Raw genomic sequence first — 20,338 nt, 5'->3', positions numbered from 1 at the left:
AGTGAACTGTTCATTCTGCTGCTTTGTCTCTTACCCTGACCTTGGGCCATCACTGTGCATCGTGACAAAATGCAAAAATAGGAAGGGCGCAGTCACTCTGAGATTCCACCCCAGAATCCCCAAAAGCCACCGGGACAATGAGGGACCGATATGCAGGCAGATTAAGAAAAGGTGTAAGAACAATAGGATTGTTGTCAAGGGGACTTCAACTTTCCTAAACTGGGACCTTCTTAGTTCAGGATGTTTAGATGGGGCAGGATTTGTTAGGCACATCCAGGAGGGTTTCTTAAATCCAAAGAGACTGTACTGGATCTGGTGTTGGGTAGTGAGCCTGGCCAGATGATTGACATTTCAGTAGGTGTGCCATTAGAGAACAGTGACCACAGCTCCTTAAGTTTTAAGATAACTATAGATAAGGATAAGTATGGACCTTGCTGGACAGTATTAAATTGGAGCAGGGAAAATTATGAAAACATTAGGCAGGAACTAGAGAGAGTTAATTGGGAAGAACTGTCTTAGGACAAGTCCACATCTGACATGTGGAAGGTGTTTAAACACCAATTGCAGAGAGTATGAGACAGGTATGTTCCTATCAGAAGGAAAACAAGAACCTTGGCTGTTGACAGAGGTGATGAATTTAGTCAAGAAAAAAGGAAAAGTAGGTAAAGCTTAGGAAGCTAGGATCAAACAGAGCCCTTGGGGATAATAAGAAAGCCACTAAAGAATTCAAGAGGGGAATTAGGAAAGCCAGGAGGGGCCATGAAAAGTCCTTGGCAAGTAGGGTTAAGGGAATCCCAAGGCATCTTATACATACACCATGAGCAAGAGGATAATTAGGGAGAGGGTAGGACCACTCAAGGATAAAGGATAAAACATTTGCTTGGATGTCAGCGAGGTCCTTATTGAGTACTTCACATCAGTACTTACCAGGGAAATGGGTACAGAAGATAGGGAGATCTGTGCTGAGCTTATTAATATGCAGGGGCATTTCAAGGTAAAGGAGGAGGTACTGTTGGATCTCTTAAAGAGTAGTAAGGTGGCTAAGTCCCCAGGGCCTGATGGGACACATCCCAGGTTATTGAGAGATCCCAGAGGACTGGCAAGTAGCTAATGTTGTTCCATTATTCAAGAAGGAAACCAGGGATAATTGTGGAAACTATAGACTGGTGAGGTTTGTGTCACTGGTAGGGAAGTTACTGTAGAGAATTCTTAGGCTAAGATTTATGAGCATTTGGAAAACCATGGCCTAATTTGGGAGAGCCAATGTGACTCGAGAATGGCAAGTTGTGTCTTATTAACTTGATTGAGGGTTTTTTTAGGGGAGATGACAAGTGTGATTGATGAGGGTAGTGCTGTGGATGTTGTCTACATGGATTTCAGTAAGGTGTTGACAAGATCACTAATGGGAGGCTCATCTAGAAGATTAAGATTCATGCGATCCACAGTGAATTGGCCATTTGGAGTCAGATCTGACTTGCCCATTGAAGACTGAGTGTAGTGGTTGAAAGGAATTATTTTGGTTGGAGGTTTGTGATTAGTGGTGTTCCCAGGGATCTGTACTGGAACCTCTGCTGTTTGTTATGTATGTACATGAATAACCTGGATGAAAGTGTAAATGATGGGTTTCCAGATGTTACGAAGATTAGTGGAGTTGTGGATAGTGTAGGAGATCTGCAAAGGATACAACAGGATATAGATCAGTTGCAGAAATGGCAGATGGAGTTTCACCTGGCCAAATATAGAGCTTTGTCCAACGGCCAACCCAGATATCAGAAGTTTGGAGAGGAGGGGATGTCAACCAGGTCCACTGTCCAAGGGTAAACGACAGGATTGGGTTGCAGCAACGTAATGGAACTTTGAACAGTGACCAATCGGCGTTTGGGATTGATGAGTAAGATCAAAGTAAAAGAAGGCAGGGGCAAGCGCAGTGGCCGTCATCGCAGCAGCCGTCGTCTGAGTTGACATAGCTAGAGTGGTGATCTTAAGGCTTTAGCTCTTTGAGGCTTCAGCAAAGAGAGGCTTCACTCAGAGAAAGCAAAGGAAGCAAGCTTTTCCTTCTCTTTATATCTGCTCTGCTAGGACAGTAGGCATGACAGGCAGGATAGTGAAATGCTCCTCTTGTGAGATGTGGGCAGGCAAAGAGACCTCCAGTGTCCCTGATGACTACAACTGTGAGAAATGCATCCAGCTGCAGCTTTGAACAAACTACATTAAGGTGTTGGAACTGGAACTGGATGAACTCCAGATCATTTGGGAGGCTGAAGGAGTAATAGATAGGACATATCGAGAGGTAGTTACACCCAAGGTGCAGGACACAGGAACCTGTGACAGTTAGGAAGGGGAAAGGGGTTAAGGAGTCAGTACAGAGTACCCCTGTGGCTATTCTCCTCAATAACAGGTATATCACTTTGGATACAGTTGGGAGGGGTTGACCTAAGAGAGGAAGGTCACGGTGGTCAGGTCTCTGGATTGAGTCTGCTTCTGTAACTCAGAAGGGAAGTTGGTGGGGGGGAAGAAGAAGCACATTGTGGTAATAGGAGATACGTTAGTTAGGGGACCAGGCAGATGGGGCTCGTTAACCACGGATGGTAGCTCATCTAGGAGAGGGAAAACTCCGATTTCAAACCTCCGCTGCCTTGGGGCTATACCCGCTCACGGGAAAGGCTTTGGGAGTAAACCCGGAGTCTGAGTCCTGAAGGCGGCTGACTGCTGTACCCAGTACCGGCACGGCAACTCCTGCGATGCTGCTGGCACCAAACTGTATCAACTTCCGTCGTTCCTTTGGACGTGTCATCAGCATGGAGAGGGGGGCTCCCACTGCACGGGCAACAGATGGATCTCCATATCAACTCTGCCCTGGCTTGCGTCCTGGAGAGGCCACTCCAGCTTTGTTACCATAGGCACAGTACCCATGGCCAACCACGACCGACAGAGGCCACACACACACACACACACACACACACACACACACACACACACACACACACACACAGAGTTAGGGAAATGGACAGGAGGTTCTATTGGCAAGAATGAGATTCCTGGATGGTAATGTTGTCTTCTCGGTGCCAGGGTCTGGGATATCTCAGGTCGAGTTCTCAGCATTAAGTGAACAGCCAGAAGTTGTGGTCCATGCAGGTACCAATCATATGGGTACGACAAGTGATGAGGTTCTGCATAGGGAGTTAGGTGCTAAGTTAAAGGACAGGACCTCCAGGGTTGTGATCTCAGGATTGCTACCCATGCCATGTGCTAGTGAGGCCAGAACTAGGAAGATTATACAGTTTAATATGTGGCAAATGAGTTAGTGTAGGTGGGAGGCCATAAGAGTTTTGGATCATTGGCCTCTCTTCCAGGGAAGGTGGGACCTGTTCGGAGGGGACGATTTGCACCTGAACTTGAGGAGGACCAATATCCTAGTGGGAAGGTTTGTTAATATTGCATGGTGGGGTTTAAACTAGAGTTACAGGGGGATGGGAACCAGAGTACAGTGGAGACAGTTAGTGGAGAGGTTGTGGGCACAGATGTTGGTAAGACCTCTGGCAAAGTTAGGAATCAAAAGGTTGAGCATGGTGTGACTAGTGTCCTGAGCTACCTGTATTTAAATGCAAGAAGTATAGTAGGAAAGGCGGATAGTAGAGCTGAAGATGAGGTAGCTGGTTTACAGAGGCAATGTGTAGTGAGGAGAGGCTGTTGATAGGGCAAAATTGCAGCAAACAGGACGAGTTGCAAAGTAAAAAAGTGTAGAAAATCGAAAAGGGTGAATACAGGAGTGAAAATATTGTATCTGAATGTGTGCAGTGTACAGAATAAGGTAGATGAATTTGCAGCACAGTTTCAAGGCATCACTGAATTATGGCTGAAATATTATAGCTGGGAGTTCAATGTCCAAGGATACACATTGTATTGAAAGGACAGGCAGGAAGGCAGAGTGTTGCTCTGTTGGTGAAAAATGAAATCAAGTCTTGAGAAAGGGGTGACATATGGTCAGAAAGTGTTGAATCGTTGTGGGTAGAGCTATGGAATTGCAAGGGTAAAAGTACCCTGATGGGAGTTGTATACAGACCCCAAACAGTAGAAAGGATGTGGCCTACAAATTGCTATGGGAGATAGAAAGTGCATGTCGAAAGGCCAAAATTACAATAGTCATAGGGGAATTCAGTATGCAGGTAGATTGGGGAAAATCAGGTTGGTGCTGGATTCCAGGAGGGGGAATTTCTAGAGTGCCTATGAGATGGCTTTTTAGAGCAGCTCATGGCTGAGCCCACTAAAGGATCAGCTATTCTGGATTAGGTGTTGTGAATGACCAGAATTACCTTAAACAGGTTAAGGTAAAAGAACCCCTAGGGGAAAGTGATCATAATATGATCAAATTCATCTTGAAATTTGAGAAGGAGAAGCTAATGTCAGATGTATCTGTATTTCAATAGAGTAAAGGGAATTACAGATGCATGAGAGAGGAGTTGGCCAGAATTGACTGGAAAAGAACACTGTCACGGATGATGGCAGAGCAGCAATGGCTGGAATTTCTGGACCAGAAAATTACAGATGTCACTTCACTCTTAAAGAAGGGAGAGAGGCAAAAGAAAGGAAACTATGGGCCAGTTAGTCAGACCTCAATGGTTGGGATGATGTTGAAGTCAGCTATTAAGGATGTAATCTTAGGGTACTTGGAGGCACATGATAAGATAGGCTGTAGTCAGCATGGCTTCCTCAAGGGAAAATCTTGCCTGACAATTCTTTGAAGAAGTAATGAGAAAGATAGGCAAAGGAAAATTGGTTGATGCTGTGTACTTGGATTTTCCGAAGGTCTTGTAGGGAGTATTGTAATCTGGTTTGGGCTGAAAGAATGTGCTGAAACTGGAGAGGTTTAAAGGAGGTTCATAATAATGATTCCAGGTTTGACCAGCTTGTTATATGGAGAGTGTTTGATGGCTCTGGGCCTGTATTCACTAGAATCTGGAAGAATGAGGGGTAACCTTGTTGAAACCTATCAAATGGTGAAAGGCCTTGATAGAGTGGATGTGAACAGGATGTTTCCTCTGGTGGGAGAGTCTAAGACCAGAGGACAGAGCCTCAGAATAGAGGGGTGTCCTTTTATTATGGAGATAAGGATGAATTTCTTAAACCAGAGAGCAGCAAATCTGTGGAATTCTTTGCCACAGCCACTTGTGGAGGCCAAGTCTTTATGTATATTTAAGGCAGAGGTTGATAGATTCTTGATTGGTCAGAGTACGAAGGGATATGGGGAGAATGCAGGAGATTGGGGCTGAGAGGAAAATTGGATCAGCCATAATGGAGCTGATTTGATGGGCCAACCGGCCTAATTCTGCTCCTATATCTTATGGTCTTGTGGTCTAAATGTGAAGTGTTGCACCTTGGTAGGTCAAATGTAATGAGACAATACACTATTAAGGGCAAGACCCATCACAGTATTGATGAGCAGGGGGGCCTTGGTGTCCAAGTTCATAGCTGTTGAAAGTGGCTACACGGGTTGATGGGGTGGTTAAGAAAGCAAATGGCATGCTTGCCTTTATTGGTCAAGGATTGAGTTCAAAATTCAGGCAGTTATGTTGCAGCTTTATAAAACTGCACCATCTGGAGTATTGCATACAGTTCTGGTCACCCCATTAGAGGAAGGATGTCAAGGCTTTGGGGAGGTTTCCAATCACAAACAAGAGGAAATCTGTAGATGCTGGAAATCCGAGCAACACACACAGGATGCTAGAGGAACTCAGCAGGCCGGGCAGTATCTATGGAAAAGAGTACAGTCGATGTCTCGGGCTGAAACCCTTCGGCAGGACCCTTCGGCCCGAAACGTCGACTGAGTGGAGTTCTGATAGAAGCTTATAAGATTATGAGAGGCATAGATAGAGTAGACAGACAGTATCTTTTTCCCAGGGATGACATGTTTAATACCGGGAAGTATGCATTTAAAGTGAGAGGTGGTAAGTTCAAAGGAGATCTGAGAGGCAGGTTTCTTTTAGACAGAGTCTTGGGTGCCTCAAATGCGCTGCCTGGGTTGGTGGTCGAGGCAGATACATTAGGGACTTTTAAGAAACATTTGGATAGATACATGAATGTGAGAGAAATGAAAGGATAGCAACATTCTGTAGGCAGAAGGGATTAGTTTAGTTGGCCACTTGATTAATAATTTAATTGGTTTGCACAACATCGTGGGCTGATGGTCGTGTTCCTGTGCTGTACTGTTCAATGTTCTATGTAGGTATCTGACTTTCTATGGTGTGGTTCTGAAAAAAATTGAGCAAATGTCTACCTGTTGTCATTCTGTGCTAATTTTACGCCAGTTCTTCATCTGCTTGTAAATCTCCTCTGGGTGATGTGTCTGTTGTGCTTTATTTTTTTCTTATGGTTACTTTGTGCTAAATTCCAATGCATTTTCTGTCTACTTTCCTTCACCTCTTTCTTTCAAGGTGAGGGATAACAGGGTGAAACCTCCAAAATGAATAGCAAAGTGACAAGGGGCACTATGCTCAATTTGTTCCCCAAGCTCCGATTTCTGATTCCCTATTCCAGCTTTTCCCACCCCTGTCCTTTTTGCAAGTGTGGTTGGAGAATTTAAAGAATGGGAATCTGTGAATCACGGGCAATGAGAGGAAGTAGAATGGAATGGTTTGACTGGAGTGACAAAGGATGGTGAAGAAATGGGAACATAGAAAACATAGAAAACATAGAAAATAGGTGCAGGAGTAGGCCATTCGGCCCTTCGAGCCTGCACCGTCATTTATTATGATCATGGCTGATCATCCAACTCAGAACCCTGCCCCAGCCTTCCCTCCATACCCCCTGATCCCCGTAGCCACAAGGGCCATATCTAACTCCCTCTTAAATATAGCCAGTGAACTGGCCTCAACTGTTTCCTGTGGCAGAGAATTCCACAGATTCACTACTCTCTGTGTGAAGAAGTTTTTCCTAATCTCAGTCCTAAAAGGCTTCGCCTTTATCCTCAAACTGTGACCCCTCGTTCTGGACTTCCCCAACATCGGGAACAATCTTCCTGCATCTAGCCTGTCCAATCCCTTTAGGATTTTATACGTTTCAATCAGATCCCCCCTCAATCTTCTAAATTCCAACGAGTACAAGCCTAGTTCATCCAGTCTTTCTTCATATGAAAGTCCTGCCATCCCAGGAATCAATCTGGTGAACCTTCTTTGTAATCCCTCTATGGCAAGGATGTCTTTCCTCAGATTAGGGGACCAAAACTGCACACAATACTCCAGTTGTGGTCTCACCAAGGCCTTGTACAACTGCAGTAGAACCTCCCTGCTCCTGTACTCGAATCCTCTCGCTATAAATGCCAGCATACCATTCGCCTTTTTCACTGCCTGCTGTACCTGCATGCCCACTTTCAATGACTGGTGTATAATGACACCCAGGTCTCGTTGCACCTCCCCTTTTCCTAATCGGCCACCATTCAGATAATAATCTGTTTTCCTATTTTTGCCACCAAAGTGGATAACTTCACATTTATCCACATTAAATTGCATCTGCCATGGATTTGCCCACTCACCCAACCTATCCAAGTCACCCTGCATCCTCTTAGCATCCTCCTCACAGCTAACGCTGCCACCCAGCTTCGTGTCATCCGCAAACTTGGAGATGTTGTATTTAATTCCCTCATCCAAGTCATTAATATATATTGTAAACAACTGGGGTCCCAGCACTGAGCCTTGCGGTACCCCACTAGTCACTGCCTGCCATTCTGAAAAGGTCCCATTTATTCCCACTCTTTGCTTCCTGTCTGCTAACCAATTCTCCACCCACACCAATACCTTACCCACAATACCGTGTGCTTCATCCATTACAAAGCAGTTCTGTGGTCTGTGTTTCCACAAAATCCTTTAGTGGGGGAAATACACAAGATCAACTACAATCAGTATGGACACACTGTCCTCAAAATTCTTTTACACATTTTGAAAAGAAAGGATGTTGTGCCATTGAATATTGGCTTAACTCAGAGCAAAACAATATTGGTGAAAATTTTTGGCTGCTTTGTTTATCCCATTAACAACCTTCTCACCCGACTGACCTCCAGACTGTCCTTAATTTTTCTTATGATCCCCCCCCCTTATTTTCTCTCTATCTCCCCAATATCCCCCTCATTTTCTCACAGTGCACACACAAAGTTGTTGCCTAGTAACACCAATTCGGAATGCTTTCCTGACACCAGGCCCAACCTATTCATCGTTTATTCTGTGAAACCAAGAGTGGGTCAGAAAACAAAATGTGAGTGTCAGCTTTAGAGAAGACAGACAAAGGCCACATTTCATGTTCAGTGAGTCTGCATAGGGATCAGAAGAACCTATATTAGAATTTATAAAATATTTAGAATAATGAACAAAACCATCAGTACAAATGGTCACAAGTACAGTGCTGCAGTAGGTGTCATTTATGATTGCCAAAAAAATTTCTTCACTTGTTATTAACGCAGTTAGGAAGCAAAGTAACTCTGACACAAAACAGACAAAGATGTCCTGCAGAATATAATTCTGTACAAAATGTACTCTGAAGCCTATGTGATTGAGGCCATTTACAGCAATGTTTATATCCTTGCTGTAATGATAGGTTCTGAATACACATCTCACACAAAAAGAATTCACAAGATAGTTTTGTCCAATATAGATAAATGGAGCAGAAATGAGTCAAGTGCCTAGATTGTGTAAGCCAACATGAGAAATTAAACAGCACACCCAAAATGCTGGAGGAACTCGGGTCAGGCAACATCTATGGAAAAGAGTACAGTTGAGGTTTTGGACAGAGACCCTTCTTTGGTCCTAATGAAGGGTCTCGGCCCAAAACGTCAACTGTTTACTCCTTTGCATAGATGCTGCCTGGCCTGCTGAGTTCCTCCAGCATTTTGTGCTTGTTGCTTTGGATTACTAGCATCTGCAGATTTTCTGGTGTTTACAAGAGATTAAACTGCAGATCTGGTAACTGTAGGCAACATGAAAATTAGTTAAGTAGCTGTGAAATTGTGAAAAGTATTGACTGATCAAAAATAAACTCAAAGTAAATGTGACTATAAAGAACACAAGGTCTACAAATTTAGGGAAAGAAATCAGTGAAATCAATTAATAAATTACTGTGGTAAAGCCGAGGGGGTGGGGTAAAGGAACAAGCTACAAAACAATGACATTGTGGCCATATTCAGAAGCAAGGATCTATTAAAAATAAGCTGAGGTAAGCAACCTTTCACTTCAGCAGTTGAGACCGTAGTTCCCTTCTTCGCAGGTCTACCGTATTACCTTACGTATTAGGATTTCCACTTCTTACTCCACTAGCTGCTGGAAACAAAATATTCCAACAGGGACTCAAGTCCAAATAGAATCAAATATAAGTATCTCAGACTATTTAAATCAATTTGATCCTGAAAAATAAGGAACATTTGCACCATGAGCCAATTCCTATGAATTGCACATCCACTTAGTCATGGCCAGCATGTCAAAGATGATTCACTGTTGATATAAAGGTACAAGGAAAGTGTGATATTAGTCCTAACACAAAGCTATTTCAGAGCAATACATTCTTATGATTCACAAGAGACAATTTTATGCTGTCAAGTCGTACCTCAGGTAAAAATTCATTATGATTACAAGCAATATCTCCACAAACAATTGTCAAAATGAACCTTGCGCTTACAAACCATTCATCAGTTGATGTAACCAATCTCCCGCAGAGCCAGCTGCAACTAACGAATAGTCACATATTTGCTTTCTCCGCTACCTTCCAGTGACATTACACGAACAGATGTAATATTTAGAGTACGGCGGTAAAAATATGTTTTAAATACTTTTATAGAACATCCTACAGAATATAAGACCAAACAAGATGTGCTATATATTGTCTACCTGCTTTGAAGATACAGCGGCTGCTCTCAGATCTCAGTAAAGAGGTAAGCAGGTCACTTGGATTGTATTGCCTATTTTGTTCAAGCAGGTGTTTGATTGGCCCTCCAGTCATAAAACCTAGGACAGAATGAATAAAATATTTATCATCATAGTCTACCTGGAAACCAATGGGACTGAAAAGTGATATTGTGTTTCACCCACTGCTGGCTGATAGGCGTTGCGTAGTTCTCCAGCCAATCAGGCTGATTAACGAAATCCAGGGAAAAGGTGCTTGTAGAAGGAATATTTTTCCTTCAATTCATTTAAATAATAATGTCTATGCAAAAGAAAATATGAAATTGCTAACAATTTCTTTGGTATTATTTGTCATTATTGATACATGAGAGAAATATACAGTGTATGAACCACCCTTAAACATTCATTTAAAGGCCTGGATTATTTGGCTCAGCCAGGAACAAAATGTCATTTTTAAAAATTTAATTTTCTAACTGGACTTGATCTAATGTCTAGGGCTTGGCGATTTTCATAGATATGTGATAATTGTATTTATTAATGCAATATAGGTGACACCCACCTTGGGGGATTGGATGGGTTCTGGGGGGAGTTGTGTTCTTAGCAAATAGTCAATTAGTGATTTTCCATTATGCCCAGCCACAACATCTGCATGTGTCCGGAAATACCAGTTGAAAAAAAATGTGCTTATTACTTTTTCACATAAATTTTGTTAGGGTAAATTTTTGTTGCATGTCTCAGACTTTTTGGAAGTGATTTGTGAATTCCGTAAGGGAACGTTTTGGTTATCCTAACTACCATAACATGTGCAGTATACCCAGAATCAAACAAAAGCATTAACTTGATGGTACTATTATTCAAAAGGTCCTCATGCTGACAAACATCTGCTATAACAAATTATAAAAATATGAAAAGTGCATTTCTAAGTTTTCGATTTGCTGCCAAACATGTTAGCATCAGTACCCCTCTCCTGCAAAGTTAGGTTGATGAGATAAATTATTTATTTTGATATTCTAGTTTTGAAAGGGAAATGTCTTTGAAGGATCAGATGCCAACATTTGGTTTTAAAGAAGAGCTTAAATTCTATCTCCCAAGCATGAATTATGCTTTATCCTTTTTATCTGCAAGAGACAGGGCATAGTAATTCCACAGATAGAAAACATAAGAAGCCCCTCTCACTTGTAGCTGTCATGGTCCTGTCTGAACAGTGGCTGGTATCCAAGTTTCGGCCTCCAATTTCCCGGGCTGTGGTGAGCTGCCACTGTCCCTTTAAGACTCAGACTGTCAATTCTTGCCTGCCGTATTCCTCTGTTGAAAGTCTGTACTTACAGCCCTCATGCTGAGCACTTGGTGCTCAATTGTAGAAGTTCCATTTCCAGTGTGAGTCTTTGTGATTCTGTCTTTGGATTTTGTTTGCGTTCTCGTGTTTATTTCAAATCTGAGTTAATTCTGGACCTTGATCTGCACTTGGGTTCACTACCATCCATAGCTCTGTTGTTAGTCCCAAATATATCTCACCCCAATTTAACAAAAATATGCTGAATAATGTTCTAAAATAATAATGTTCTGTGTTAACAAATATGTTAAGACAGTGAAACCTTTAAATAGCTAAAATGGAATGGTAATGTCAAACTACTTCCATTGAAAATTAGAAGCAGTGACGGACTCTAAAATCACTAAGTGCAGTTGTGGAAACAAAGGCTGCTGTCCATTGGAGCAGTGCACACAACTAGTCTGGAACTCATCATTGCATTTATACACAGTGATTGGTTCCTCAAGGTGCACACTCCCAACTTGAAATGTTTCAATTCCTTTATACCTCTAATACTAGGGTGCTTGCATGTAAGATGAGAGAGAGTAAATTCAAAAGATATATGTGGGGCAAGTTTTTTTTAAACAGAGTGGTGGGTGCCTGGAATGCACTGCAGTGTAGTATGCAGGCAAAAAAAAAATAGAGGTGTTTAAAAGGCTTTTGGAAAAACAGGTGAATGGAAGTATATGGACATTAGGAAGAGACAATGGCACCTAACAGCGACTCCTTTGCCTGCATTTTCGGAAACAGCTTTATTTGCATCTTTAATATCTATAATTTTCCCTTTCAGGGTTCCTTTGAAGACCCCGACCTGGAGTTACACACTGACTTTGGTTATTTGCGGGAATGGGACCCACTCTCAGGGTTTCACAACTGTCCGTTATTCAATATGCCAGTGTTGTGGCCTAAGAGATCAGCTCGCCTTCGGAGTTCTGGGATCTCGTGGCTCTGGAGACGGGTGGACTGAAGGTCAGTGTCCTGGCAGGAAATCGGTGTGTTGTGGGAGATGGAAGATCTCTGCTTGTGTGCCCAGAGACCCGAGGCCACTGGGCATAGAGCTCGGAAAAAGTGACGCAATGGACTTTTAACATTGTAATGAACCCTCGCTGTGAAACGGAGACATCTCTTTTTCCCTTATTAGGGAGAAAGGGAGCCTGTGGTATGTCGAATACTGGGTGAAGGAGTAGTCTTTAGGGTACTGCAAGTCTGTGTCTTTGCTGTTGCTTTGCTGCACGCTTCAGTGCTTGGTGGTGGGTGCCGATGCTTTTTTTTGCTGGTGGGGGAGGGGAGAATCATTGTTTTGCTGCTGCTTACACGTGGGAGGGAGGGGAGCTGGGGGGGACTTTGGGGTTCTAACTCATTCATTCTTTGGGGGCACTCTTCTGTTACCATGGATGGTTGCGAAGAAAAAGCATTTCAGGATGGATATTGTAAACATTTCTCTGACATTAAATCTCTGACATTGAAACCTTTGATTATGTAGGCAGATCAGATTAATTTAGACAGGCCATTAATTACTAGCTTAACTTCGCTCTGCACAGCATTGTGGACTGAAGGGCCTGTTCGCATGCTGTTCGATGTTCTAAATGAAAATTATTAGTATTACAATGATCTGATGGAAGTGGTATTTCCACAATGGTACAAAGAATATGTACTTTAAAAGGGTCAATGTGGAACAGGTGAAGGAAAATATGGTGGGGGGGGATGAAGAATCGGGGTTCAGGGCCTGGGCCAATCAATGGGATAAAATTTTTGTATTGTTGATAAAGTTGTAGGGGACTGAAGAGAAAATGTGATTCAATAGGATTTAACTGTGCCTGGGACAGAGTCGGAGGGAGGGAGTGGATGGCTTGGATTTGCATCATTAAAATATGCTTAAACTGAGTGTCAATCCACATTCTCCAGGTTAAAGTACATTGATTTCCTGAGTAACACGTCAAAGGGAGAATTTCAAGAAGTATTACATTGAGGCATTGATTGTGTGGATGGTCAGAGGTTTTTTCCCAGGGCTGAAATGGCTAACACGAGATGGCACAGTTTTAAGGTGCTTGAAAGTAGGTACAGAGGAGATGTCAGGAGTAAGTTTTTTACACAGAGAGTGCTGAGTGTGTGAAATGGGCTGCCAGCGATAGGGGTGGAGGCGGATACGATAGGGTCTTTTAAGAGACTCCTGAACAGGTACATGGAGCTTAAAAAATAGAGGGCTATGGGTAACCCTGGGTGATTTCTAAGGTAAAGACATGTCCAGCACAGCTTTGTGGGTCGAAGGGCCTGTATTGTGCTGTATGCTTTCTATGTTTCTATGTTCTATTTGACACAAATTGGACATGAAAATCATGTCAGACACAGAAGGGTGATTCATGACAGAAAATGCCAGTAGAAATTTTTGGAATGGTGACATTTGACCCAGAAAAGGTTACAATTGCATTGCTCTCCTGAAAAGATAAAACAAACTTTAGGTTGTGCAAGTCATGCATCCCCATTTCAAGCCATATGTTATGGTACCCTTTTGATGTGGGTGTGCAGAGTTCACTGAATGTAAAGGATGACAAAAGGTAGATCTTTGATTACAAGTTTCTAGTACTTTAAAAAGTAAGAAAATTGCTTTCGGATCAAATGTGCAGTTACGCAAGTAGTTTCATTTCAGGATTTTAATGGTGGCAGCAACAGCATGAGGTCCCTTGACTGTTGATAAGAAGTGAGCTAATTTCTGATTATTATTCTTTCTGTAACCTCAATCATTGCTCGTGTTGCTGTGGCATTTTACTTACCACACTTTTAATACAGGCTTTCAGCCAACAATGTCAATTTAGCTAAGATTTTATGGTTCAGGTTCATGTCCACTGGGGGGTCAGAGATCGCTGTCAACATTTATTTTCAGATATAACTTATGTAGAGCAACCTATAGTGTCACCTATGCCTGGGCCAAATATATTTGAATGCACGCAGTATACAGAAGGAGTTAGATGATCTTGTGGTGCAGTTAGAGATTGCCAAGTATGATATTGTGGGCATCTCTGAGAAGTAGGTGCAAGAAGATCATAATTTGGAGCTTAGCATCCAAGGATACACATTGTATCAAAAATACAGGTGGTAGGCCCAGGGAACAGGGTGACACTGTTGGTAAAAAATGAAATCAAATCCTTAGGAAGGGGTGACATAGGATCGGAAGATGTAAAATCCTTGTGGGTATAGTTAAGAAACTGCAAGGGTAAAAGGACCTTGATGGGACTTGTTTACAGAGCTCCAAACTGGATATGGGGTATAAATTACAATGGAAGATAGAAAAGGCATGTAAAAAGGGCAATATTGCAATAATCACGGTGGATTTCAATATGCAGGTGGATTGGGAAAATCAAGTTAGTGCTGGATCCCAATAGAGGGAACTTGTAGAATGTTTGTGAGATAGATTTTTAGAACAGCTTGTGGTTGAGCCCACTAGGGGAATGGCAATTCTGGATTGCATATTATGTAATGACACAGATTTGATTAGGGAGCTTAAGGTAAAGGAGCACAGAGAAGGTGATCATAATATAATATCATTCACCTTGCAGTTTGAGAAGGAAAAGCTAAAATTGGATGTATCACTATTGCAGTGGAGCAAAGTGAATTACATGGGCATGAGAGAGGAGCTGACCAAAGTTAATTGGAGGAGGACGCTAGCAGGGATGATGGCAGAACATCAATGTCTGGTGTTTGGGGAAATTTGGAAGGTGCGGGAACGATGCATCTCAAAGATGAAGAAGTATTCTAAAGGTAGGAATGAGGGAATCATGGCTGACAAGTGAAGTCAAAGACAGCATAAAAGCTAAAGAGCGGGCAGATAACATAACAAAAATTAGAGGAGTGGGAAGCTTTTAAAAACCAACAGAAGGCAACTGAAAAAGCTGTAAAGAGAGAAAAGCTGAAATATGAAGGTAAGCTAGCCCTTAATATAAAAGGAGATACAAAAAGTTTTTCAGATATATAAAGAGTAAAAGAGAGACAAGAGTGGATATCAGATCATTGAAAATAATGCTGGTGAGGTGCTAATGGGGGAGAAAAAAATAGATGACGAATTGAATAAGTATTTTGCATTAACCTTCACTGTGGAAGATACGAGCAGAATGCTGGAAATGTGAGTGTGTCAGGGGACAGAAGGGAGTGTTGTTGCTATTAACCAAGGAGAATGTACTTGGAAAGCTGAAAAGTCTGAAAGTCTTTAAATCACCTGGACCTGATGCACTACACACAACGGTTGTGAAAGAGGTAGCTAAAGAAATTGTGGAGGCATTAGTAATAATTTTTCAAGAATCTTTAGATTCTGGAATGGTTTTGGAAGATTGGAAAACTGCAAAAGTTACTCCATTCTTTGAGAAGGGAGAGAGGCAGAAGAAAGGAAATTATAGGCCAGTTAGCTTGACTTCTTGGCTGGACAAATGTTTGAATCTATTTTTAAGGATGAGGTTTTGGAGTACTTGGAGGCACATGATAAAATAGACCAAAGTCAACACGGTTTCCTTAAGGGGAAATCTTGCCTGACAAACCTATTGGAATTCTTTGAGGAAATAACAGGCAGGATAAACAAAGGAGATTCAGTGGATGTTGTTTATTTGGATTTTCAGAAGGCCTTTGACATAGGAAGCTGCTTAACAAGGTAAGAGCCCATGGTATTACAGGAAAGATACCAGCGTGGATAAGTAGAAAGTTGGCTGACTGGCAGGAGGCAAAGAGCATGAATAAAGGGGACCTTTTCTGGTAGCCTGCTGGAAACTAGTGATGTGCTTCAGGGGCTGGTGATGGGACTGTTCCTTTCATGTTATATTTAATGACTTGGATGAAGTAATTATTTTGGATGAAGTAAATATCCTATGGCCAAGTTTGCAGACAATACAAAGATAGGTGAAGGGGCAAGTATTGTTGACGAAACAGGCTGTCTTCAGAAAGACTTAGATCGGGGGAATGGGCAAAGAAGTATCAGATGGAATATAGTGTCGGGAAGTGCATGGTTATGCACTTTGGCAGAAGCAATAAAGGTGTGGACTATTTTCTATGTGGTGAGAAAATACAAAAATCAGCAGCGCAAAGGGACTTGGAAGTCCTCATACAGGATTCCCTAAAGGTTAACTTGCAAGTTGAGTCAGCGGTAAGGAAGGCAAATGCAATGTTAAAATTAATTTTGAGAGAGTTAGAATACAAAACCAAGGAGGTAAAGTTGAAGCTTTATAAGGCATTGAGGTATTGTGAATAGTTTTGGACCCCTTATCTAAGAAAAGATGTACTAGTATTAGAGAGGGCCCAGAGGAGGTTCATGAGAATGATCCCAGGAATGAAAGGGTTAACATATGAGAAGTGTTTGATGGCTCTGTGCCTGCACTCACTGGAGCTTAGAAGAATGGGGGGGCATCTCATTGAAACCTATTGAATATTGAAAGGCCTAGAGAGAGTTGATGTAGAGAGGATGTTTCAATACTGGCAGAGTCTAGGACCAGAGGGCACAGTCTCAGAATTGAGTGATGTCCATATAGAAGAGAGATGAGGAAAATTTTCTTTAGCCAGTGGCTGTGCAGGCCAAGTTATTGGGTATATTTAAGGTGGCAGTTGATAGATTCTTGATTAATCAGGGCATCAAAGGTTATGGAGAGAAGCCAGGAAAATGGTGTTGAGAATAAATCAGCCATGATTGAAAGGCAGTGCCGACTTGATGGGTTGAATGCCCTAATTCTGCTCCTATGTCTTACAGTCTTATGGATAATAAGGCCCATATCCTGGGATTGATTGAGTTGTGAACAATAAAGCAATGATATTTAAATTGAATTGCTGTAAAATTAACATGATATAAACCATTAATGACTTTCTCTAGGAGGAATAGCACCAAATATGTTGAGCTAGTCAAGATATTAATAGGAAGATAAAAGCCTAGAAATTCTTTCCCACTACAGTGTAAAAAGGAAAGTTGAAGCAAAATTGTTTTGTAGTTACTGGTGAGAAAATGAACCCTATACCGCTTTGAAATGTTGGGAGCACTCTTCGTTCACTTTCTCATCATGAAAGCAGCAATTCATGAGGAAGCAATACACTTCAGTGGCTGGAAGATTGCATTTGCATTATATACAGTATCTGTTCCTCAGGTCATCAATGTGAAGCTGTCACTAACTGTGCAATCTTGCAATAGATCAGCAAAATAGCCAATGCTGAAACTCAGACAGTGGCTGTTTACTCATCGAGTCTTCACATTTGCAGAGTCATGAGCTACACAGTAGCTCAGTGTCGGGAGGGAAACTGGATTCAATTTCCAACGCAGTTTGTAAGGAGTCTGTATGTCCTCCCTGTGACCACATGAATTTCCTCCAAGTGCTCTGGTTTCCTTGCAGATTCTAAAGATGTATGGGTTAGGGTTAGTGAGTTGTGGGCATGTTATGTTGGCACCAGAAGCGGGGTGACACTTGTGATTGCCCCCAGTATATTGTCAGACTATATTGGTTGTTGACACAAAAGGCACATTTCACTGTATGTTTTGATGTACATGTAACAAATAAAGCTAATCTAATTTTACATAGCATTTTGTAAAATATTATTAGCAACTGTTAAAATATTGTCTTCCACGTGAACTACTACTGCACTGATGCCAAGCAACCACTATGTTATGGGGTGGATCACATTGCGAGAAAATGGCCTGTATTGTGAATTTCTGATATGCTGAGCCACATCAAATGCGCATGAATCAAGAAATGGGAGCTGAAAAAAGATTATCAGAATTAGAATCAGAATCAGGTTTAATATCACCGGCATGTGTCATGAAATGTCTTAACTTTATGGCAGCAGTACAATGAAATACATGATAAATAAATATGGAGGAAAAAAAACTGAGTTACATTAAGGATATATATATGCCTACTAAATAATTAAGTTAAAATTAACTAGTACAAAAAAAAGTAGAAATAAAAAAAAGTGAAGTATTCATGAATTCAATGTCCATTTGGAAATTGGATGGCAGAGGGGAAGAAGCTGTTCCTGAATTGCTGAGTGTGTGCCTTCAGGCTTCTGTACCTCCTACCTGAAGGTAACAGTGAGAAGAGGGCATGTCCAGGGTGGTGGGGATCCTTAGTGATGGATGCTGTCTTCCTAAGGCATCGCTCCTTGAAGATGTCTTGGATGCTGTGGAGGCTGGTACCCATGATGGAGCTGACTAATTTTACAAGTTTCTGCAACTTACTTTGATCTTGTGCAGTAGACCCGCACCACCCCACCCCCATACTAGATGGTGATGCAGCCAGTCAGAATGCTCTTCTCAGTACATTTGTCAAAGTTTTTTAGTGTTTTAGTTGAAAACCAAATCTCCTCAATCTCCAATTGAAATATAGCTGCTGTCCTGCCTTTTTTATAGCTGCATCAATATTTTGTGTCCAGATAAGGTCCTCAGAGATAATGACACCCAGGAACTTAAAATTGCTCACTCACTCTTCTTCAGATCCTTCCATGAGGATTGGTTTGTGTTCCCTCGTCTTACCCTTTCTGTAGAGTTATGTTGAGTTATCTGTTTATTTTGAATAAATTCTGTGAGAATAAGTTCTATTCTGCATCTCAATTTTTGGGGAATGATCTGTGAATTCTGCAAGGAACAATTTCTTTACTCCACGTGACCATATATTGTACGGTTCACCTGTACTTCATTTAGCCTTCTGCATCCACAGACCATGTGGAGAACAGTGATTTTGTTAGCCTAGCTAATGAAAGTATTCTAGGGTGATTTTATACATACAGGCCAGAAGTGAACCTGTGCTTTGACTGCTAAATGTTGTCAGAAACTGTCAAAGCTTCTAATTTCCACCAAGTAACCATGATGTATGTAATTTTTGAAGACTTAATACAGCATTATATAAATATTTATGTAACTTTAAGATCCATGATGATTTTGGAAGATAATATGCTTCTAGAACTAAAAATAATGATGCAATGTTTTAGTTAAAGCTATTTTAAATATAAGGAAAGCACCATTCAATTCAACCAATCAGTTGATATACAGATAGTTGTTTAACACAAACACTGACTTTTATATATACCAGTAGACATAGGCCGAAAAAGTTCAATGCCAAATAGAAACAAGAGAAAATGTGCAGATGCTGGAAATCCAAGCAACAGACACAAAATACTGGAGGAACTCAGGAGGCCACAAAACCTCTATGGGAAAAAAAAGTACTTGACATTTTGGGCCAGTCCTGCAGAAAGGTCTCGGCCTGAAACACCAACTGTACTTTTTTCCATAGATTTTGCCTGGCCTGCTGAATTCCTCCAGCATTTTGTGTGTGTTGCAATGCCAAATAGATTTAGTTTTGATTCCTAATTTGATTGCACAAGATAATTTAATTTTAGAGATATCTAATTTTAATGATTCCTTGTAATTTGTTTCCAAATGATGACAACAAGATTAGGGGTGTAGTGGACAGCAAGGAAGACTATCAGAGCTTGCAGTGGACTTTTACCACATTGGCCTTCATAAATCAATGTACTGAGTACATGAGATGGAATGTTGAAGTTCTATAAGATGTTGGTGAAACCTAATTTGGACTGTATTCTATAGAACATAGAAGATTGAGAGGAGTTTTGATAGAGATATACAAAATTATGAGGGGTATAGATAGGGTAAAAGCAAGCAGGCTTTTTCCACTGAAGTTGGGTGGGACTACAACCAGACATCATGGGTTAGGAATGAAAGATGAGAAGTTTAAGGGGAACTTGAGGGAAAACCTCTTCTCTCAGAGAGGCATGAGATTGTAGAATGAGCTGGCAGCATATGTGGTGCATGCGAGCTTGATTTCAAAGTTTAAGAGAAGTTTGAATAGGTAGTTTGGAGAGGGTCCAGAGGCGGTTCACAAGGATGATTTCAGGAATGAAAGGGTTATCATTTGAGGAACTTTTCATAGCGCTGGGTCTGTACTCACTGGAATTTAGAAGGATGAGGGGAGAATCTCATTGAAACCTTCTGAATATTGAAAGGCCTAGACAGAGTAGATGTGGAAAGGATGTTTCCCATGGTGGTGGAGTCCAGGACAAGAGGGCACAGCCTCAGGATAAAGGAGTGTCCATTTAAAACAGAATTGCAGAGAAATTTCTTTAGCCAGAGGGTGGAATTTGTTACCACAGGCCAGGTCGCCGGGTGCATTTAAGG

At 41.6% G+C, this 20,338-nt stretch overlaps 1 protein-coding gene across 2 annotated transcripts in view; it reads right to left on the bottom strand.

Annotated features, from left to right (window-relative positions):
* The window catches only part of LOC134354910 (dnaJ homolog subfamily C member 5-like), a 183,344-nt gene that overhangs the window by 47,341 nt on the left and 115,665 nt on the right, over window positions 1-20,338 (bottom strand). The window contains exon 3 of one of the 2 annotated variants that reach the window (XM_063064381.1): window positions 9,867-9,983. The gene's annotated coding sequence lies outside the window, so the exon portion shown is untranslated. Of the gene's footprint in view, window positions 1-9,207; window positions 9,293-9,866; window positions 9,984-20,338 lie in introns of those variants that run through there. The other variant, XM_063064390.1, reaches the window with a different exon arrangement.

The sequence above is a fragment of the Mobula hypostoma genome, chromosome 1, assembly GCF_963921235.1.
Source record: "Mobula hypostoma chromosome 1, sMobHyp1.1, whole genome shotgun sequence".
Classification (NCBI taxonomy): domain Eukaryota; kingdom Metazoa; phylum Chordata; class Chondrichthyes; order Myliobatiformes; family Myliobatidae; genus Mobula; species Mobula hypostoma.
The sequence above is the reverse complement of the archived record's forward strand: the minus strand, read 5'-3'. Positions and strand labels throughout refer to the sequence as shown.